Genomic DNA, 25,117 nt, shown 5'->3' on the forward strand with positions numbered 1-25,117 from the left:
GTATATTTAAAATATCATTTCTGATAAAATAATCTTGGTGTAACTCGTGCAAAAACGTTAGATTAACAAATTAAAAATTTATTTCAACTGTGTGAAAATTTTCTGTCTTGACAATTTTCCGCTCCCTCAAATTTGCCGCCCTACTCTGTAAATCTGAATCAGTGGATAATCACTGATATCAGTGCCACTGATAATCAGTGAATGAAATGTGAGATCCCCAACCTATCTAATCTTTATTATGTGATCTAACTAACCTTATTTAGTGCATAAATTCAATGAATATGATATTAGAAGATTAAAATTAACGTACAAATATCAGTATTTTAATTATATAATGCTCAAACATTCTTCCTTTTTTAATTGAACTTCACTGATTATCCAGTGTCAAGAGTATGCTACTGGGTAATTAGTGACTATTCACTGATTCAAATTTAGAGAGTAGGCAAGCGCCTTGTTTGCCTATGCGTTAATCCGTCACTGATTCAATATCAAATATTACTGTACTTCTATCTGTTTATTTTGTATTTAATGTTAACAGTTGCACTCAATAAAATGATTATTATTATTAAAACCTATTGATAGCATATTAACAGCGTGCTAAGAGCATAAAAATACAGCTAAGACTGTATCAATAGAGTGTTAAAATCAGTTACACAACTTTACATGGTTTCTAGTTGGAAATTCGAATCGAAAGTACTTTTAAGGCTACCATCGATCCGGATTGGATCTAGACTAGACTATTGAAAGTACCATTAGCTCAGATTGGAAGTTGCTGGATTAGATACCGGATACTCGAGTAGATAACTCGATACATGTGGAAACGTGATATAGAAGGAATGAACAGGAATTATTGATGCGGCAATAACTCGAAAACACTAAAAGGCCATGAAAGTTTAATAAAATGCGGATATTCAGGCGGTGTGAGGGGAAGCAGTTTCAACTATTGCTTATTCCGTGATAAAACTACCGACTTTCAGGGCGCATTAATTTCACACCCGCGCGTCGGATATACAGACGCGGCGTTGGTAGCCGGGATCGTTATTTTTTTTTGCGCTGCTAGTTTTATCGTGAGAGAAAATTTCGACGAAATGCAATCGCACGGAGGCGTGAATATATGAACGCCGGATATACGTATACGGGCCTCTTGTCTACCGTGTGGCATGATCGCGATGCGTTGCGCCGCATGCTTGCCTCGCCTCGCTCGCTGACTTTTTCTCGCAAACTTTGTCAGGAAGTTAAAAGATATTGCGTGGCTGTCTGGTAGTGAAAATAACGAGGGATGCGTTTGCAGTATATAAATAATTTGCATACACATACCGTTACACCGTGTGCATACGCAAACGTCGAAGAAAAATGTGAAAATTCGCGACGTTCACGTATAAGAGAGTCATTATCCATTGAATCATGCATTTGATGACATAATAGCGCATTTATACATATTTCAAGCATTCTAATGGAAATGTTTCTGCATTCTAAATTTAAAAGTTTTATAAAATGCATTATGAGATTAAATCGGAGTTGGCACTAAAATTGTGAATTCCGCGTAAATTAATGCCATGCGTATCATGTAAAAAGTTTATATGTGCCATATTCTTGAATTTCTCATAAACTCGAGTACAATGCGTTTGCATACGCAATACGATATAAAAGAAAACATCAAGTGCAATTCTTCTTTTATGTGTGGGCTACGTCAGCTCAGTTCTATCTCGAACGACAGCAACGGCTTCGATTCACTGTAAGCTTCATTGAAAATTAATTAGTTTTTCGCAACTGTCCTCTCCGATCCTTCATGACGAAGCGATGAACATAGCGTACTTGCATCCGAGCTTACAATATCGCGATCCGTCGCTTCTCACTTCTCGTCGCATCGTCCGTCACGGAAATATTTAATATTAAATTAGATTGGAAATTTGCGAAGGTATATAAAGTTCGCGCAAGGGGACGCGGCATTACACGGGGCTTTATGAATGTTTAATGACATTAGAATATTCACGGGCGCTGCTACCGCGCCGGACCGCACCGGGATTTCCACATTACGTATTTCGCAATAAAACTTCGCGTCACGTCACAACCCGCGCTCTTAGCCGCGTCCAACTTTTGAGGAGCATTAATTTCACGCCTCGGTCAGATATATGACCGAATGCTCGACTGCGTCTCGCAGTACCGTTTTTGCGACGGCTACCAATGCTGTTTCAGTAGATATACGAAAATCCGTCGCAAATCTGTCCACTGGTCATCCCTTCGGCGCCGTGAAATTTCATTGAAACATGCGACTCGGGAATGCTTTAATATTATTATACCGTTGCGCGTGCGGGGATTTCCATGCTTGAAAAATGAAACGTAAACGGTAATTGCTCACAGTACATGATTATTTGTTCGCGTACATGCACGTTAATATAATTATACTTTTTCAGAAAATCAGAACGATATTATTAATGTTCAGAATTATTACGTACTTGTAAATTAGAACGAGATTTATTAATAATTCTAGCGTTTGAATATTCCTTTTTATTTTTTATTTTAATACGCTTTTATATTTTTGACGTTTAATATAACTTAATTAAGATTTTATTAATTGACAAATATACATATATATATTACAAAAATAGTAATTTTTATTTAATTCTGATAAAATTTAAATTGTTTAACGTTGTTTAATTAACTTTAATTGACGTGTGTATAATTACATTTCTTTCTATTCGACGCATTTGATCAGAATTTTATGCAAATTTGATTAACAGAGTTGCACCGCGATCTTTGACAATCGATAAAATAAGTCATAAAAATTAATGAAAAAAGAACGATAATGCCACATGTGATAATCTGCGGTCTGCGTCGGTCGCATTCAACATCGATAAAATTTGTCGAGGGAGATAAATGAAATAAAACACGTAAAGGCTGAACCCACGTCGTAAAAAAGAAAAATTTATTACACGCTTACAGCAAACTTTTATGAGTCAGAAATATGGGTAGATGAGCGAGGAGAAGGTGAGCGAAAGAATGCAAGAGAATGGTGAAGTTCTTGGTAATCAAGAAGCCGTGAAGATAAAACCGTAAAAGTGGCATTATTTCCATCGCGCCAAAATAGCGATGTGTAATATCGAAAGCATGTAATGTCAAATATGAACGAATTGCTGTGATATCGTTTTTGCATTTCGCTATCGCATTAAAGAAACAAAGTTAGAAGCTAGTTCTAGCTTGCCGACTAACGTGCCGACAAAACTGAAACTGTAAGTAGCAATTTTTACGTGTATCGATCGTGGAAGGTAGCGTTAAATCGGCAAACTTTCGTTATCGAGCTAATATTATCGAGATCGAAGTATCTCGCTATCGAATATGTCAGACTATTGAAGTTTCCTCGTAACTCGGGATAGTAACTTCTAATTTTACTGTTCTTCTTTAAAATTAGACGGTAATGCGGTACGCGATTCATGAACTGTATATGTATCGTACACTCTGAATATTTAACTCCATAAATATTACATCGCTAACGCCATAAATATTACATCACTATATTTATTCAGCGTACCTAATATTTTGTGCAAACATATGTTAAATCAATAATGCCGATTTGTCGAAAAAAAATACTTCATACATATAAACGTGCACATGCACATTTTATTATGCAACGCATAAATTTTATGATACAACGTATATCGAAATCTATATCAAATATTTACAAAAATATAATATTGTGCGCGAGCTATCGTGCGACGAAGACAGATAGAGAGCGTAAATAAATGTAACAAAATATCTGCACCACGGGGCTGACGCAGCAATTTTATGAAAATAATGGAAATAATGAAATATTTTTAATTTCATGCGTTATTTTCAAAAATTTGTTACATTTTTAATTTCATGCGTTATTTTCAAAAATTTGTTACATTTTTAATCGCATTCACGCTTCATCCATTCAGAGAGATCTCGATTCGTGTCAGCATAGCTAGGGTGCTCCTTATTCGCTGTGGAATTCTGTCTCGGTAAAATCTCAACATCGTAAAATCTCAACACCGTTGTCGTCGTTGGCCACGAGAGAGAGAGAGAGAGAGAGAAATCGTGAGAAGCGTCATAATATTGTCTCGTGCATGTCACCGCTTGTCCGTGCAGGATCTCGCCGCTTTTAACGTCCGATTATTAATCCCCGAAATGATTTCGCGTTCCACTCGCGCTCTTAGCTTCCGCAATGAAGGACAGAATATTTATGAGGCAACGAGAGCGGCCGATCCTGTCAAGTCTTTTATGCAAGTCGTTCGACCGGACCACTTCACCTTCCTTTGTTTAAGCGCGATAATTATTAATGGCATTTCGCCATCGTCCTCTCTCTCCACCACCCGCCCGTTTCAGCGTCACTCATCACTCGTCGGTGTCCCTCGCAGCAGTGAAGTTCCTTCTAGGCACTTTAGAAATAGAATACGCGAGTTTTCTAAAGATCCCGTCCTAACTCTTCTGTTGGATGTCATAAATTATGGGCCTTAGAAAGTTCCCGAAGAACAATGCATTCCTCGAGAATGAAAGAGAGAGAGAGAGAGAGAAGAGAGAGAAAGAGAGAGTTAATTGAAAACTTTTGCTCTAGAAACTGGACTTCGGATGGGGAACCTATATGTATTCTTAATTGACAAATCGATTGTACGTTGCAACGTACAATAAGAATTGAATAAGAATTGAATAAGAATTGAAGTCCTATGACCTGTGTTCCTAAATATCTTCTGAATTGCGATGTTTTTGAAAAAGAAGAGCTCGTTTTGAATCCCTTTTAATCAATGATTTAATAACATAGCCATATTTTAAATTTTACAGAACAAAAAGTATTCGTACAAGGAAATTTTTTATAAAAAAAAGTCTTATTTGTAGAAAATAAACATTAATTAGCAATTTTATACAATAAATACATTCTGTTCTAACATAAACAAACGAGTATGTATTCCTGATTTTAGAAGCTAAATTTCTCGATTGTACGAATACTTTTCGAGCATTCAAACGATACAATTTTTAATTTTCGCTTATTTTTCAGATGTTATATTTTCTATAATTAATACACACATTTTTTTAATATATATAATTTTAAGAAACATATACAATCTATTTTATTCTTTATGAATAAATTGTTAATTACCCAACAAAAAATGATCGTCAATTAAACATTAAATTGACATCAAATTAGTGTTGAATCATTGTATTGATATCGATTCGATATCAATTCGATGACTCATTTCTCGCTAGATAATATTTACTTTTTACAAATAAAGCTTTTTAAAAAATATTTTCACTGTACGAATACTTTTTGCACTCACTGTATATACATTGTATTCTGTAAAATATACTATATTTTTCCTCGCTTATTGACCGATATTGGAGTTAACGATAACACTTTATAGTTTATTAGAATACAAATTGGGCATCAATCGATGTTGCCCAAACACATGTACTATTATTATTCAAAGGGGGATCGATCACATCCGAAATATCCGATAACAGTAACGATCATGTATCACGTGATTATCTTGGGCGAGGCACACAATATTAGGGGCGGTTTCACAATATTATTAATAAACAAAGCGTGTCGTATTGATGTAATATTATTTAATAACCTCTTAATTCGGTAAACGTGAATCGAGTTTCACGTAGTAATTCACGATACGGATGAGCATACAAACGATACGATTATATAACGAACAGATATGTTGTAAACGGCTTTACAACGTTACGCTACTGTAGTATTTAATCATTCCCTTATCCGGCAAACTCAAATCGAGTTTCTCGCAATAATTCGCGATAGAGACATATTCGATAACTACGCAGAATGGCCATGCGCGCGATGAAATTAACGGAGTGTATTATTCCAGAGTATCTATGATCATCAATATTAGAACGATGAATTAAGTTATGTGGGAAGTAAAATAAGGAAAAAAAGGAAGGAATAGATTTAAATCATCGATCAGGGATTATAAAAAATTATTTTATTTCTATTTATAAATCTTTTTAGATTTCTACCGATGCATTACGTGTAAAACTGTGTCTGTAATTTGCGTACAGTTTCAATTTTTTAAAATAAATATATCAAAAGAGGATATTTTTTAATCACACACTTAGGATAATTATGACTTTCGTCGCGAGCGAGACTAAGATAACTGTTACGATCAAGATACGACGTGCGCGGTTCTCCAATTTTCATCATAACTTGCGAACTCTGTGGAATCTCGTGACACAAGATCGCATGTGCGAACCCTATTACGTGGATAACGCGCAGGATGGCAAATGGCATGCGCGAGGTCTCGTCGAGATCGTTCTTCGTCTTCAAGTGCTTCTCTAGGCAACTTTACAGAGGCAAAGGCCTGGAATTCGTCACAAACACATACCCGCGCGTATGTGTTTGTAACGAAACACACGTAACCACATCAACTTTGAAGTAGAAACGCAATAGGGGGATACCCGTTGTGGAAGGTGCTCGCCGTAATTTTCAAGAGAGATTTTATTAGCTGTACGAGCGCTTTTCGCGAACAACGTAATGAATTAACAAGTAGTGCACTTAGTCAAAATAACATGGGACTGTAATGTTGCTGTATTACGTCATTTTAAACTCTTAATTTATTAAAGGAATACGTGTGTACCCTTATATACGACATATATTACGTAGTAATTTTTACATTAAAATATCGATTAAATTTACAAACACGAAAACTATACGTAAAAATAGCGATGAGGAAAGAAACTAAAAATAATTATTGAATTACATTATTATAAAAATAAACAATAAGGATCTTATTTTAGACCGTACATGTGAGAACACAATCGATAAACTAGAAGCCTATACCGGTCGAAGCGGATCTTTAATGCTTAAATAATTCATTACGAATTATATACAAAGGGATAACCACTTAGTGTAATCATGGGACAGAGTCCTCGAAATCATAAAATTCATATGAAATCTCTATGTATAATCAGATTACATATGCAACCACGAGAGATTATTGTATAATATTAAATAAAATCGTATATTTTACCAAATTACTTCATATATAATGAAAAAAATTATTTGTAACAGATGAAATCATATAAAATCATGTAATCTGTGGGATAATATTTCAGCTAGTGGGTACTCCCTCGATTATATATATATACTATGTATGTACATGATATACCATATTTGTAGTCATTCGAATTGCGCGAATTAATTTTCCGGACTTATAAACGCAATTAAACTACTAGTAATACTACTAGTAATAATATCACGAATTAAATTAAGTTGATAAGCAATTTTTAATAATTCGATGCTCAATCAGGCATCATATTAGAAAGATGTTAAGGTGCTAAAAAATTATAAATAAATTTATTGCGAAAAATATTACCTCGACCGGAAATCGAACCCGGATCTCTTATATTCCGTACGAACATCCTAAGCCTTTAGACTACCGAGACCTTGATTATAAAAATTACTATAAAAATTTTATAAAAATAATTATAAAAATAAATATGTGTTTATATTACAAAGTAATTACTTGTCGTATTCTCGAAGGGTTTAATTTCTATGCAAAAATTTTTGATAAAATCTCATGATTCTTGAAGGACGATACATGTGTTACAATTTCTATTTTTATAGGGATGCCCTTTTACAGGCGACCTCCTTTAAATTGCTAACCGACTATCTGTCCTCTATTGGCCGGGGCGAACAGGCGCCCCTGTCTTGTTCGTAAAACGCACGATCGATCAATACTTTGAAAACCAGTGGAAGCGTGTCCTCGAAGGCCGTGACAGGAAAAAAAGTAGTACCGATAACGAAAGAGTCGAGGAGGATGGTGGCGGTGGCGTCGGGAAGAAAAAAAATGAATTATGCGAGGAATCGAAAATGCTGGTCACGATGAGAACTTCGAGGTATTGTCCGGACATCCTCCTCGTTTCCTTTCCCCTTCGTTCTGTTTTGCCTTTCTTCGTATCCTTTTTTTCTCTGAAGAGAAAACGAAAGGAAAAGCGTAAGGAACGCGAGCAATATATACAGCATGTGTACTGTGTAGGAATCTTACGAGACGTCGTTTCCTGATGGATTACCTATTTCGCGCACTTCTATCGCCGTACGGAATTGGTCCCGGAAACGTGCATTCATAGCACCGCCGACGGACGAAATACGCTTCCGCGTTGAATTACCAGCATCTATCCTCACAAACGTTCCATAAATCTTTATATTGATGGATTCGACGGATCCTTCCACGTAAGAATCCTTTACGACCTTTAAAAAGGTCGCACATAGATCTGTCGGAAAAAAATTTCAAACAAAAAAATATTGATATTTAATGTCACTTCCAATCCCTATTTTTTGTTTTCAGTGAAATAACTTCTAAAGAGACGGTATTAATAAGATCTTATTGTTAGAAAAGAAGAGGGATTGACTGTACCATAACATTGTGATTTTCATAAAGTACATCGAATTTGCGCTCGATTTCACCGACAAAAGCATCCTTGAGAGGAAAAGAAAGGATCAAAGAGGGTGTATGATTTAAAAAGTTAGTACGACGATAATATAGTACGATAATATAGTACGCAATCTTATCTCTCGATAGACGATCCGTTGCTATCTTTATTATTCTGAGAAGCAACCATGGGTCAAGCACGTGTACTGAAAAGTTTTCACATGTTCAAATCTTCATTCAAATCATATCGAAAAAATATTTGTGCGAATTTTAAGGGAACTTGTTTAAAAGTGGGTTATTTATTTCAAAATTTTGTTTGATATATGAATGAATGTTTAGATACAATTTTATCACTACGTTCTTATAAAATCAATATCACCGTAGATAAAAATCACTTGCAACGATTAATGTCACGTTTAATTCGTGCAGTAATTTATAAACAATTACGCACTGCAAGTGACAATTTCATCTTATATTACATTACAGCAGTTATATTGTTTTCAAGTCAGTCGGTACACGCAATAATATAACCAAAGACATGTACAATCGTAAGTAGTAAAAGTAGGCGATGTCGTATAAAACTCTAAGAATCTACAATCTCGGCGATAAAAGTGAAAGAGTTCTGGCGATTTTCCGGATAAAAATTCTCAAGTTCCACTTAGTTAAAACTTTTTTCTTTCGAAATCCAGAGCTTACTTAAAAGTTTTGGATAACTCTTGAAGAGTTTTATCAAAAAATGCTACGACAGAAATCGACTTTAATTGATATAAAAATATTAACATTATTTTTGTAACGAAAACATAAAATTGACGTTCTGTATTTCCTCAGATTTATATTTTTTGCACTTAATTGCCATTCTTTTTGAAACGCATCAAGAACTTGGAAAGAATCAGAATTCTGTGGATTATCGATATTCCAAAAGCAAAGTGTTAATTTCATAGTAAAGATAGATCAATTCCATGATCGATTTTCGAAGAAACGATGAGGTCAAGATGCCAATTAGGATGGCGAACGAAGATGGAAGGCGGTGGCCGGAAGGCAGAGCGCCGTATTTTCATTTGGCCGGATCGCTCGTCAACCGGCAGTTAATCCTGGTCGAGGGACAAGTCCGGGGATGAACTAGTCGACGCAACGGGATCGTTAGTTTTAATCGTTCGACTGCTATTAGTTCGTGTCATTTTACCCCCGTTTCCCTTCACCAACCGTCCTCCGATCTACTCTCTCGCTTTCTCCGTCGATTCGATCCACCCCCTTGTTCCCTATTGTTGCCTCTTTGTCACTCACTTGTCGCTTCTTCCGCAGCCCATCTTTTCTCTCTCGCTTCGTCGAGTCGGGCTCTTCCTACCTCGTTCGCTCCTTAACTGCGTACTCCCTGGTGCCCGGGCTCAGACGACATTATCGATGGCGGGCATTAAACGTCTTTTGCCTTTTCCACCTCCCTTGCTCGTTGCCATCCCTCCGTGCGACGAACCTCTCAGTCCCTCGTTCTATCCAGCCCGACGCGACGTTCTCGCTGCTGTCGCTTTAACGTGGATTTCCTATCCGGTGGCTTTTGATAACGGCGCCTTGGCAACGTCTTCCATGTTACAACGAAACCGAGACCGAGCGCTGAAAAATGAAGTGACTTGTGTAGCCCGCCCTCGATAAGCAGCGCCCGCTAATAAACGTGATGTTCCCTCCGCTTGCGCTTCAATGAGACTTTTAATCAAGTAAAAAACTGAAAAGCGCCACGATCGATGGTATCCAACTTTCGGCGATTTTTTTTTTTTAATTCAATGACCCGATGAAGCACTGACGAAAAATTCCACAATCGCACAAGGACGAAACCGACGAAACGTTTGACGTTCCTACATTCCGTACAAATAAAATTCGGTGAATGTACATGAATGACGAACAAATGACAAAATCTCGTAAATGAAAAATAAAAAATACGATTCTAACAGAATTGTTCATTGTCACTGAAAGATGATAATAACGACCGTTTGGAATTATTTCCGTTTGGAATAAATAATTCTTTTATTATATTTTTTTATCTTACCTACGGTTAACGAAAATATAAATTTTTAATTAACTGTTTTAAAAATAATTGAATTAATAATTCATATAGAAATATTTTATTATATTTGAAATATATTTGAATTACATTTGAAATTTTATAGTTTGCTTATAAAGCTGATAATTTTATATCGAATGTTTTACTTGACCGTTTGGATTTTTTAAAGATTTCACATCGATCTATATTATTTCTGAATTTCACAAATTATTTTTTTCTCTTATTACGATTATAACTTAGTATGCATAATTTATCAGAGATTTAAATTTATTAGAGATAAAATATCATTAATATACTTTTTTTACTACAGCTGAAGCTCTTCTGAATATCACCAACGTTGCAGTGGACTTAGCTGTTTTAAAACGGTCTCTTACAATTGTGCCAAGTCCTTTGAAAACGTACGTGTGAAAATCCAACCTACGTAGGCGACACTACGTGGCTCAGCTATGGCATTTTAATGCAAATGCACACGGCTCTCATATACTATTACTATACACTACCACCAAAAAGACACCATTTTCGCAATGAGATTCTTCTAATTATATTAACCATTGCATCGGTCACTGACGATGGTTGAATTCAAAAGGTGAATGAGACGTGCAGAGAATGCTATTAAAAGTCAAAGTTAGAAATAATTACATTGAAAATAAGTAAAAAGATCAATGCATATACATCAAATATCAATATATATCGAACTATCGATATGCAATTGATTTTATGTGATTTGGCATTTCTCTCCTTTCTAAAGCTCGCGATAGAATGGAAGAATGGTGTCAAATATTTAACACGTGTAAAAGATTCAGTTCTGTTATCTACGATCCAGTGACTTCACATGTCTATATATACTGCACTCTATACCTTTGCGATCTCTCTAAAGCAGATTCGTGCTATGCAAATAAACATTTGGCAACAATTTTTTATCTCAGACAGCATCACCGAATGTATTCGCAATTTTTCGTCTTATGCAAGACCATTTGTATTGTTTTTTTACATAAGCTTTGCTTATGTACATTGCCTTTCTGGCAATTTGAAAGCTGACTAATGATAGCTGTCGTAAATAGGAAAGCCTTTGTTCTCTCAATATAACTAGGCATAACCAAGGATCGTCCAGGTGGCTCTTAACGTGCTGAGCGTCGAAGCGAAACTTGAGAAGTATTAATCCTGCCCCGAGAGAAGATATCGAGAGCAGCCGGTGCGCGGGAAGAGCCGTGCAGCCAGGAAAATTACACAAGCTAACGCAAGGTAACGGAATCTTAATCTCGTTGGTCCCAGCGCTCTCTTGCTTTGCCGATAAAAAGAAGGAGCGAGACAGCCTGCCCGCGCTTGCCGACGAAGACTTGACAGGGACAGCAGATGGCCATCTCGCAGATTTTCCACCTGGCAACCCCGCGCACCCCTGGGGTGTAATTTCGGTAATTTAATTTCTCGGCTTAATAGAAGATCCGGGATCGTGAAAAGACGAACAGTTAGAACGAAAAGAAACATGGTTAAGAGAAGAAGATGAGAATTACAGCTGGAGAGAGGAAGGCACGAAAGCAGCACGTCCGTTAATACTTTGGGAAAATTACTGTGTCGTTGCTTGCGATAAATTGTACGAGATGTAATAACGAGATCGTAGATGTAATAACGAGAGACACAGGAAAAAATAAGGGAAAGAAAGAATAGGATAATTAATTATTTTTTAATTTTTAATTGACCATCTGGGGCTTTTTAGGCACAAATATTAATATAACAAATTACAAGAGAAACGATTAGTAGGATATTCTTTGTAATAAGGAGATTTCGAAATTTTTAATATAGCAGTGATACATTACTTGTCACGGATAGTCGCGCAAAGAGAAGAGCTCGCACAGTATCACAATGATGCTTTTATCCGATACAATATGAAATACACTCTTACCGTATAGAATATGGGAAGAGCTGCTTTCTCGCGAGAGAATAAGTTTCTATATTCAGCACGCGATACGACCCACGGCGTGCACCAACGATATATCGTTAGAGAAATGATTACTGGCACACATAACGGAACGTGCTATCGCCGGATTAAAAGCTTCCTTCGCGCGCGCACTAACGAACAGATAAATCTTTTACATCTGTATATATCTACGATATGATCTTACCGCCTCTAACACACACCGTTACGTTATATATTACCGTATGGCTAAAATAAACGCAACGCGAAAGGCGACACGGAAGGGGTGGTCGCGGTTTTTGCTCACGACGAGCCGTCAGCTTTAACGATCGCGTAGGAGAACCGTCCGGGCGCGTCCTGATTTCATTAACGGTTTTAAATACGACCACCGGTAATTCTAGCTCGCGGTGGAACGCGACCGTAAACCGTCCTGGAGAAAACGAGAAACAATTTCCATGATTAAGAGGATAAACATTTACATTTTTGCAGCCTCCTCTCCCCCATTTTACTCGTAATTGAGTTCCATAAATCACTAAGTACTCTCCCCCTGATTTATTCAGTCTGCAAACCTTAATTCTCCTGGTAGATTTTAGCATTTTATACAGCCACGGTTGACGTAACTTTATATAGCAGTGACATTAATTGCGATGTAGATTCGACATTATGACGGCTCCGCGTCATTCGAATTCCCTGAGGATTAATATAATCGCAGTGAATTCTACATATCATACAGTGCAGAAATGTAATAAGCGAAGCGTTAAATTTTCGGATATATATAGCCAGCAAATCTGATGTAATAATTCGCGCATGACCTGTCCGCGTAATAGACGGTATCGTGCCACTTTTTTCAGTAATAAATAATTCGCGCAAATTGAAAGCTTCTTTGTAACGTTTCCGTTTCAAAGCCTAACTCCGTAATCTGATTAAGATGAGCACTTGTCCCGGCTATCATTAATGCGCCTCTGACTGCGACAGGCGACTAGTTGGATATTCCGCGTATGATACACCCTCCGTAGAGTCAAGCTCTGAAGTATCACGAGTATCACAACGCCAAGTCGTTGGGAAACGCTTGCGAATGATAGATATACGATGCACGAACGCACCATATATTCAGGTGTGCGCCGGATAATCTACTTTTCCTTAATTTATCTTACTCACACGTAACTCAACGGGCGCAACCGCGATCGTGCAGTCGCACGGATGACGGGTGCGCACGTGTGCAAGATACGACACTTGCGCCACGTATTAAAAACTATTGTCGGAAAGTTAAAAAATAATTATTTGTTCCAACTCTTGCACAGTGATGTACATTTGGCTGAATCGTTCTTTGAGAATTCAGTAAGGCTATATAAGGTCCACAGCCTTGCTTTAAGAAATCTTAAGTCATAAGTCGAAAGAGATTAAGTGATAATAATTTCTGTCTTTAAACTATTTTTGCACAGTCTTTAGGCTTTAACCGTTAGAATTAAGCGAATTGAGCAAAACCTAATTCTTACGGCCTAAAAGCATAAATTCTATGACCAATATATCAAAATAGCGCAAAAGTCCTCCATTTTCTACTTACTAATCGTATCATGTACTAATAACATTAAGCGTTTATTAGTCTACAGGCCACTAGGTCCAAAATGGCGGTCGAAATAGCTAATGGACAAGTTCGGCATTTCGACTCCGATAAAAGAATTGTGCTACCTATACCTTTCCCCACTCTTTGTTCTCTCTTCAATCTTCTCAGCTCACCGGAAAGAAGCAAGAGTGCTTCCCTAATTATAAGTCATTGATTCACTTTTAGAGAGTAGACGTTTCTCAATATCTGTCTCCTAGATAATACGAGCAAATAATTGTGAAATAATAACACGTCTACCTTTTTAGAAAATATAGAAAAAATAATGAAACTCTAAATTAAATTATATAATTAAATTAATTAAATTGTGTAATTAAGTAATGTAATTCAATTAATCGCGTCTCTCGAACCATCGCCGATCACATTTCATACGTATGCAACGTGTATCGCAAATATGTGACTGATCTAAACAGGCGTATTCGTTTATTATTCCGCATCATTCGACACTCGACAATGACATGCGGCGTCCGACCAGAATAATAACGCGAAATCACATCGATTCCGAACAGGTGCAGGTACTTTGTGCGCACTGTCTATGTGACGTCACGTCTAGTCCCGCAACGCGCCGTTGTCTATGCTCCATTCGATTCTGTACGGATCGATCGGGGATATCTATAAACCCTCGGCTTACGAACGTGCATAAATCGCATTCCATTCGCGTTTGCGTGCAGCACGCACCGTCGATTCACCATCCTGCGGCCGACGACTGACAACGACGTCGCAACCGCATCGTCAGGTTGGTATTATTAAACGATTCGGGATCCGCAAACGGGCAATGGGTACAAATTGTACTCGCGGGTTGCAGACATGGCCCACGTAAAATGTGTCCTACGTGAACGGCCCCAATAACGCCGTTGCTCACTACGTGCAGGTTTTATTAAACGCTATATGCTCGAACAATATCGCCGAAATATAAATTGTCCCCATCGATTCTGCGGACAAAATGTGTAGAAATAGTCGAAATTAAATTGGGATGATGATAGGATTTACCTAAATATCGTTTTAATGTATCTATTCCCCGGACGATATGTATGCCGTGTAAAATCGCCTCGCAATTCATTTCCGCTAAAAAGCTTCGATAACCGTTCGCACACGCATACACGCGCGCATATTTTTTCGCAGTTACACAAATTCCATCCGACAGTTCCCTTCGGTGACGGAAAGCGGAACCCGATGCACACCGTTTACTCTGCACCGTTTATTCTGTTACGTGTCAGTTGTTACCGAATAACGGATGAATGTTTTCTCGAATACAGTTTTCACGATGCCCCGGCTACTCTACAAGGTAGATATCACTCTATCTGTTATCAATATTAAATCGCGTTAACCCTTCACACTGGGTCTTTTTTTATCTATAGGCGAAATTTCACTCTCAAATTTCTTAGCAGAAATTTTCAATTGTTACTAAGGATGTTTTATACATATTTTCAAAACGATAACAAAATTGTGAAAAAATTACAGATTATTCTAAATTACATTTAAAAATAATACGACAAATTTGGTGACGGTTTACTATCTGGATCATAAGTTATTTTAATAAATAGCAGTATTTTTTTAATCTGTGCTCTAATAAAAATATATGGAAATTTATTATAAAATAAATGATAAAAATCTCAATTTTTTAATATAAGTACATTATGCATTCAGGATTATTTACATAGAGTTACATCGTCATGCATGAACTAGTTGTCCAGGAAATAAACAAAATATTTATTTGTTCTATATCTTTGTAACTAATCAGTGAATTGCAATGAAATTATGCATAAATTATTTTTAATATTGAAAGTACTTATAAAAGAAAAATGTAAATTTTTTTGTCGTTTTTAATATTTAAATTTTTAACAATAAAAATAATTACAAATAAATAAACTACAAAAATGTGTTATTAAACAAAAATGTAATCTTATTCACACAACTTTCATATGTGTATAGTTTGTTTGAAGTGTAAATATTAAACTTCCAAATTTAATTTCCTTTGCAGGGATTGTACATCTAATACATTCTTAATTAAAGATTTTAACATTTGAGTTAAATAACTATTTGGCAATGTATGAGAGATGTTGAAAAGTAATCCCGAATTTTCTAAATTTTTTGAAAGCCTAGAATAATAAAAAAATTTGGGTTGGGGATAAAGAAGACCCAGTGTGCCTACGAAGGATTAAGGATGGATACACTCTTCATCGCCATTCTATTAGACTAGGTCCACAATCTTGCTTTAAGAAGCCTTAAGTCATAAGGCGAAAGAGATTAATGCTCGGTCCACAACCTTGCTTTAAGAAGCCATAAGCCGTAAGCCTTAAGAAATTGACTAATCACAGATAAATATGAGAAAAATAATCGACTGTCAATCGATTGGTCAATTTCTTACAGCTTATGGCTTACGGCCTCTTAAAGTAAGTAACTTAAAGCATTGTAAGTAAGACGATCTCGGTCACAGAACTTATGCTTTTAGGCCGTAAGAATTGGGTTTTGCTCAATTCGCTTAAGTCTAACAACTAAAGACTTCGCAAAAACAGTTTAAAGACAGAAATTATTGTCACTTAATCTCTTTCGACTTATGACTTAAGGCTCTTAAAGCAAGATTGTGGACCTAGCCATATCGTCACTTACAACTTAAAGCTTCCGGTTTATGGCCTCTTAAAACAAGGTTGTGGACCTAGCCTTACAGTTGTAAGAGAAAAGCCGCTTTCTCTCTCTCTCTTCCCCCCCTCCTTATTCTCCTCGAACCATCTCGTTACGATGGAACGACGCCATAGTAGTCCGGCAATTTGAATAGCACTGATTGACTCCCCATTATTATCGCCCGACTCTCCGTTAACATGATAATACGCATTAGGATGGTGCCAAACCGTACGACTCACTCGACACCCTCCCTGTTCTCTCCCATTGCAATCCCCGTATATCTGTGCACAAATATGCACGGTAGGAACATCGGAGAGGATGCATCCTGCCGTTAAGAGAAGCAGACACGAGAGCGGTTGAGACCGAGTACGCCTTCGACGTTCGCTATGTGTAAATGTTTACCGAAATGGTCAACGACGCCAAAATTATCGTGAGTCAACCTTAACGAGCCGGTGGACCTTTGTTCGCGATAACGGTTGGCGTGTAAGTCCCATCACATGTAAGATCCAATCACGCAACCAAGACGGATTCGAAATCGAAGGTTTTTCGTTGTAAAGGAATTTCTATTCTTAATTTTTATGTTTTAATCATTGTCATATTATTTATAGAAAATTACGAACATGGCGACTGTTCTCACGTTGGAATTAATTACAATCTACAATCTACAAAATTGTGATATTACAGAGAATATTTTATCCTCTGTATTAAATTTTTGATAATATTTTGATAATATTCAATTATTATACTTCATGTCCATATAGAGTAGAGTGGGGCTATTCCGTCATTTTAACCTTAAAGTAAGATAAAATTTATGGCAACAAACAATATTTTTTTGCAGTAACGTGATTATAACTATCTTATACAATTATGATTACTTCTTCATAGTACAAGTGCTCCTTTAAATGTTCAGTATACGCTGCTCAGAGATATAAACAATATCTTGAGAAATGGACGAAATAGCCCCGTTCTATCCTAGATTATTCAGAAAAATTGATGCTGATTTGTCGGCATGTATTAAAGCAAGATTTAATATTAAAAATGTTATATGTTTAATATTAAAAATGTTATTAATATTAAAAATGTTACATATTGTGCTAATACTCTACTTATTGGTAACATCAAAAGATGAAATTATTAGTTGGTGTTGTCTTGATTAGGTACTGAACACGCGTAATATGGTCAAACTAGAACATGATACAGTTGCATGCAATACGGTAGTGCACGTAAGCAGGGATCGTTTACAACCCTTTGGCATATTACAGGTTAATATATTAAATAGCGAATCATATTCAGGTTTGCAAGCAATTACAGTCGCAATCCGTATATATATTATAAACAACATACAAATTTATCTTAATGCAACTCATAATTAATTCATTTGCACATCTAAAATTCTCGTCTACGAAAATATTGCGCCGTTCATTTGCATGTAAAAGTAAACTGCGGTAAATCACACGAATCATAATAAATTTCAATAAATTATTTCGCCGTTACACATTGTAACACATAATTATTTCGAAAATTCTTTGTTATAAATTAGGAATTACTTTTAGCGTAATAGTAAATAAACTATATTTACGACTTCTCAAAGTGTTCATTCACCACTACTATCTCAGATTGTGACATCAGAAGCGTGAAAATACACAATAAAAATTCTTATAAAATTTACTAATACGAAATTATACATATTTCCGTAAAACAATATTTATAATTTACAGAATTGACTTGTAAAATGTACCGAAAATTTTATTTCGTTATTATTAAATAATAACTGGAAATGAATTATGTATGAAGTATGTATAACCAAAAACGAAATAAAAGCTATACGTTTGTAGCTTTAACCAACTGTCAAATTAATTATATAAAAATAATTTATGGTAATTATTTAATAATATTTCACATTATTATTTGTGATACAATAATTTAAAATATGATTTAATTTCTCTCCAAAATACGAAGATTGTTTTTATGGTATACGTTATAGTAAGTCTATTCTATCGATAACAAATGTTGTTTTATTGAAAAATATTTCTATTTAAATCTAATTTGCAAGAATTTTTATTGTGTTTTTTCATTTCTGACGTTATAATCTGAGATAGTATGACGTCATAATCTGTGTGAGTAAACAGGGAAACCCCTTAGCACTTTCTGATTATTTATGTACTCCGCAATTTGCAAAATGTGTAAACGTGATTATATCATGATTTTCTGTCGACCGCAACGTACAGATATCTATCTGTTGACATTGCATCACCATCGGCGACAGAATCGTATAACAGCTCGTGCACGTCACACTAACGTGAAATGTAACTAATTAATGTCTCTGAAACTATATCACTCTCGACACGCGTGCGATCTCTAGATGGAGCGTGACGGGAACGTGCAGAGTCGGCTGCGGCCGAGGAAACTCTGACAAGGAAACTCAGACTGAAATCGTAATATCGTTGTCCGCGTCGGAAGATTCCAACATGCTAATCTCTGCCATATATGTGCGCAAAATCATACATGTCTAATGAATACATCATCGTCGATAATGCACCCTCTCGCCTACAACAACGGATATTCTTTTATATATCGATGTCGGCGTGCAGTTACGATTATCCTGTTTCTTCATAAATTAATATAATGTAAGAAAATAAAGAGAACTATATAATGCCATTTAAAATATCAAGGTTATTGTAAGTTAATGTTTTTTTAAAACTAAATTAAATTAAAGTTAATGGCTTATAAAATTAATAAAATTAAGTTAAAAGTTGAAGGAATAAAAAATTAACTTAAGTTTAAAAAAAAGTTAATTTTGAAAAAACTTATTTTTATATATGATAAGATTATATATGATAAGATGCGTCTACTTTAATCCTGTAAAAGGTTTTTTTATTCCGTTCAATCAATACGAAGATTTTTATACGACTGTGATAATTTGATCACTCCAGCATCCTCTTCAGAGAAATAGAAAAATTTTTAATTTAAAAAAGTTAATAAATTAAAGAGTTTAAAAGTAACTAAATTAAGTTTAAAGATTAATGCATTTAAAATTATATTAACTTTTTAACTTTTTTTTTAACTTTTAACGTTTTAACTAGTTACACATACTACCCAATCCTGTAAAATATACATAAACGACTGAATAATTATAACAACAGTGGAGTATCGTTGACGTAACACACTGAGTGCTAGATTTGTAAACGAAGGATCCCAAGTTTAAAAAAAAAAATCTCGATAGACTCCGTTAATTTTTCCACCAGTCCCTACACTAATAAATATATAATATTATATGATTCTAGACATAAGCAACGTCTGATGACGATCGACAGTGATCTTGTTTTCAGCGAAAAGTGACGCATCATGAAGAAGAGAGAGGAGGAAACGATGGTGAACATGTAAGTAAGTGCCACGTACACCAGCGGATGTGCATAATACTTACCCAGAAAGAGCATACGATCGTGTAGAGGATGAAGGCTAGTAACGGCGGAGCGAGGGACAGAATGAGGTACGGGGGGTGGGTTAACAACGTGATCACGGTTCAAGCACTCCCGCAGGATCGTCACATCAGCTGGTCGACCTACCCATTTTCACTATTCGCCATCCAGCCTCTTCTCCATCCGGTATTTTGCTCCTCCCTATCCCCCTCACCACGGGACACTCCTCATCCTCTCGCGTCAAGCGCTTTCCGGGATACACTCTTGCCGTGGTCTGTCAAGATACCTCTCTCTTCCCTCGCGATTTGTTTCCATCGATGCATGCATGACGCGCGTATATGCACGTGCGAACCTGCCATGTGCAGATCGCCGGTCGTCGATTAACAGCCTCGTGCAATACACAAGCGAAACATCTCGCCGTATCGCGAAAACGCTCGTGTTTCGAAAAATGCCCTCTACCGATTTCGCGAATCGTGTTTTTCGCGATGTTCCTTTTTTCCCCATTTCATTTTTTTCCTCACTTTATGTCATGTCGTTTTTTTTTTTCGTGCAAAATATCGCTATTCTTGTCTCGAATTTTTCTATATGCGATAGCAATAACAGTCACCTCTGCTCTGGTTGATGAGCACCCTGATCGTTAGCATTAATCACGCACATTAATTAACTCTTAAACGCCATACCACAGAAACAACACATATAATATATACTAGTATATATATAGATGTAGCAGATCCTAATTCGATTGCTTGTAACTTTCATTAAAAAATGAACACATATTATTGTGAAACATTTTTTTCAATCAAACCATCAAACATTAAGAGACATAACTGTACCAAGCAAATGTATGTATATTTTTATTAATAAAAATGTTGTAAACAATTAAAGAAGCATTGGAAAAGAAGTGAATATGTCATGCCGAAAAGATTTTTAAGATATTGGAATACTTGATAAAAGATCGCATTAACGAATTGTATGTGGGAGAGAGGCGGTAGAAAAATTCGCCTCTGCTACACGATGATAAAGATTCGCAATTTTTCTGACGTAAATATCAAACATTAATAAATCGCACGACTTGAGCTCTGTTGCCTATTAATTCTTATCAACTATGATTTTGTTCTGCATCGATTTTATGAGTATTATTTCTGGAAACCTCGTTACATAAACATCCATTTTGGTATTAGACATTGTTTCACGTTCAATGTACTACAATACAGGGTGTTTCCAAATTAAATCGCAAAACTTCGGGAGCGTGTAGAGGAGTAAAAAACTAAGAAAAAAAGTCCTATAGACATATGCTCGTTTTTGCTCCGTTTCAGAGAAATCGAAAAAAAATGTTTTTTTTACCTGCAAGATTAAATGGGGACCGTTTTCTAAATTTCTTGGAGAATGAATTTTCTGACTATTTAGAAAACATCCCATTACAACAACGTACTGAAATGTGGTTTCAATTAGATGGATGCCCTGCTCATTACAGCAGAGTCGCTAGAACCTGGTTAGATAGAAAATTCCCACAACGATGGATTGGACGTGGAGGAGCAGTACATTGGGCAACTCGTTCGCCCGACTTAACGCCATTAGATTTCTATGCATGGGGTACTCTGAAGCAAGAAGTTTATTCTTCGCCTATTCAATCAGAGCAACATTTGAGAAATCGTATCGTAGCTGCAGCGAACAGAATATCGCAAGAACAGTGCCTAACCTATTTCTTATATTTCTCAGTTACCTATTTTTTATATTTGCCATTTTTTTCATTTGATCGTTATGTCTAATGCAACATCACGAATACTATTTCTTCGTTTTTGGTAACTAATTTACGGCGTTTTATTATATTATCTAAAGATGGCTCAATCCAAGAGCCGAAGCATGTAATATTCAGTATTTTAGTGTATGTACATATATTATAATAATATGTATATATACGAAATTTAGTGATATATCAATAATTCTTCATACTTAATTTTTGTTAAAATCAACTCTTATTTGCTCTGTTCTATCATTTTATTGTTTTTGAAAAGTCTTATTGTTTTTATATGATTTTATATTTGCGTAATAGGCGCACATATGTTTGCTCGGCATTATGCGTAAACATAATGAAATAATAATGGCTCATGATTTTCATCATCGTAAACACCATAGCCTGTGTAAATAGTTTATAATGAAATTTCTCTATCGGTTTATAAACTGGCGGAGTTTGCTGGTTTACATTATAATTGACCTCATTATTATCACTGCCAGGTATTAAGAACCATTCGCAACGGGCCAACGTTTTCAATCCGAAAGTACGAGCGGAATTTTCTCATGGTACTCCGGAAGTATCCTGCACACCGACCTCGCGAATGCAATTTCATTAGTCTAATGGATTTCGATGCTCGAGACTGTAATCTGTTATTTTTTGCGTGCCGCAGTACGGAAAATTGGATAATTTATGGGTTTGAAGTAATGAAAGGGAATTTAACGTGCGGAGGAAAGATCTACGCTCGTGGGACGATCCGATAACTTTAAAAATTGAATCGGACTTTGTGTGAAAGTGGAAAAATAGGAAGGAAAAAAAAGAGGAAAGAGGAAGAGGTGAGCACCGCGAACGGCAGAAACAACTGGATGGAATCCGGACTATTCAAGAACAACGCAATTACTCTATCACAATAGACCTGCGGATTACGAGTTCTCTTGGCACGGCATCTTGTAGAATCGAACAAACTCGTAAGGTCGAAGGAGGAACGTTTCCGATCCTTTTACCTTTCAATTAATCGTTCGAGAATATTGGAACTTTTCGAACGCTCTTTCCCATTCGTACGCTCTTTCCCACATGCGCACTATATTACGAATTAATCTTAAATGAAAGGACGCGCGATTTTGAAGTTACGTATTGCGTAATGAATATTACATAAAAATTCATATGAATGTTTTTAATACTTCTATTTATAACGGTATCTCTTACGTATACATGCATGTGTATATACATATGCATGTATTGGTTTATATTAACCATGTAATTTGGAATTTAATTGCGTTCTGGTGACGCTAACGTTGGCCACAATCGCCTTTTACATATTTTACCGCTTTCGTTAATTAAGCCCGGCGCGCGTGCGTACACGAGCACTGCGAATAAAACGAAATCTGAAATGTAGATTTCACCCACCCGCTGCTGTTATAACGCGCACCAAGAGAAATAATTTACTTTTTCAACAGCTTCGCGTATGTCGCGTCCAAGCTAGTTATACTGCCTTTTCACACAGAATTTCACAGCTCGTAAACATGGGAACGAAGCCTGTGCGCGTGGCTGTCGGTTAATTTAGGGCAGGTTCACGATGCGACGTTCTCTGAGTGCGTGCATGCGTGCGTGCGTAGGATCGACCACGACCGATCGTGTTCCATGCACACGTTATTTCAACGCTTGAATTTTTAGTACCGTTTCTGCCGCGTTCACGAAAGTTAAACTCCCCGGAAACTGTATCTGGAAAACGATCGACGTGCCGATCGTCAACGTTACGAACCATCGTACGGTGTTTTGATTAAAATTAAAATCGGAGAGTTTAACACAAAAAAAGCGACAAAATATGAAGTTTTATGCTCAGCAATTTCTAATTGTAAAACGCGTATTAGTAATACAGTGATTCGTAAATGAAAGATTTTGTCGAATTTATTTCATTTATTGATCAATGATTATATTTAATATTTCATTTGATTCCGATTTGATTGTTTTAAAAGTTGTAGGTGGTTAATTATAATCAAGAATAACATTATGATTCAAATAATGTGATTTTAATAATAGCGCTATAAAAAGACGGAACAATTAGCAGCTTCTTTTTTTCTTCTTTTTTTCTTTGGGCTATTCTCCTTTTAATCCAACCGCCAAACTTTCTTATAAAATAAAGTTTGTTATATCGACTATATATATATATTTTTGCAATAACGTGAATAACGTAATGCATTATTAGATTTAGAATTAAGCGTGATAGAGAGAAATCTGACAAACAGGCCGGTATTCTGCGCTGATCGATCCTGCGTGTCCTGCTTAAGTGGAGGATGTCGTTTTGCTGAAACCACACAGAGGGTGATCAAACTCAGCAGAGACTAACGGAAGGAAAATCCGCTACAGTACACGGTATGGTACATTATGTATAAGAGCTCGTAATAAGGAAATAAATCGCCCGCCTTCTTCAGCGAAACGAAAAATAATTCTCTTCTCTTGCTTCTCCACTAACACGTAGATTACGGAAATTATATCAGCGATAAAACGAAAATTACGCTAACATTTAAATGTAGTATCATAACCAGCAGAGTTTTCGCGCATCAAATATTTTCTTTCCCAGGTTTTAAATTCTCTCTCATAAAAAGTAGAATTTACGAAAAAAGACTGACGGGGAGCGGAACTGCGCAATGAAATTAATGAGAGAGAGTATGGACGGAAAAGGGACAAATTACTTTTCTGGCAGACGTTCCATTTCACGCACAATTTAACCGCGCGATCTCCGTAAAAGGCGTTTGCATGATTGCTTTGCTTGCAATATAGTTGAAAAGAAAACGATCAACAGCCGGGAACGGAATCAGGCAAGCGCGTCACCCCGCTTTTACCTAATCACTTTTGTGATGGCTCGATTAATCTTTCTGATGAAATCTGAACTGTTGCTTAAGTCGAAAATGTTTGAATAAACGTCTTCTTTACAGAAAATCGAGGAGATTGGGCGAGCAATATTCCTAAGCTCTACGATCATTTTATTTTGCAATCAATTATAATCGCGTAATCGATATACATATGAATTCCAATAAAACGGTACAAGGTATCTAAAAAATTATATAGCGATAATTAAATAAAGATTAAAATTTTAAAACCAAAAATATATAGACATATAGGAGTCACAAGAAATTATTAAAGCAGTTAAAAAATATATAACATATGATCTCTACATGTAAAAGTAACAGGTTTACAATGATTGATAAAATTCGCGAGATAATCGCTTGAATAATTTCTTAGCACACCGAAATCCGCTCTTGACTCCTATATGCCTATATATTTTTGTTTTTAATTCGATTTGTCAGGAGTCCGTTTTTGTTTATTTTAATTAAATTTTACATAAATATTTAAAA

The 25,117-nt window shown here is 36.1% G+C and overlaps 1 long non-coding RNA gene across 1 annotated transcript; it reads left to right on the forward strand.

Moving 5' to 3' along the window:
* The first annotated feature begins 13,718 nt into the window (after positions 1-13,718).
* LOC108728103 (uncharacterized) lies at positions 13,719-24,322 on the forward strand. Its single transcript, XR_001936876.1, has 3 exons — positions 13,719-13,786; positions 19,357-19,362; positions 24,313-24,322. It is a non-coding gene; the product is annotated as an uncharacterized lncRNA (long non-coding RNA).
* Positions 24,323-25,117: the final 795 nt, after the last annotated feature.

The sequence above is a fragment of the Mycetomoellerius zeteki genome, unplaced genomic scaffold (genome assembly GCF_001594055.1).
Source record: "Mycetomoellerius zeteki isolate Tzet28-1 unplaced genomic scaffold, Tzet1.0 scaffold58, whole genome shotgun sequence".
Taxonomy (NCBI): Eukaryota; Metazoa; Arthropoda; class Insecta; order Hymenoptera; family Formicidae; genus Mycetomoellerius; species Mycetomoellerius zeteki.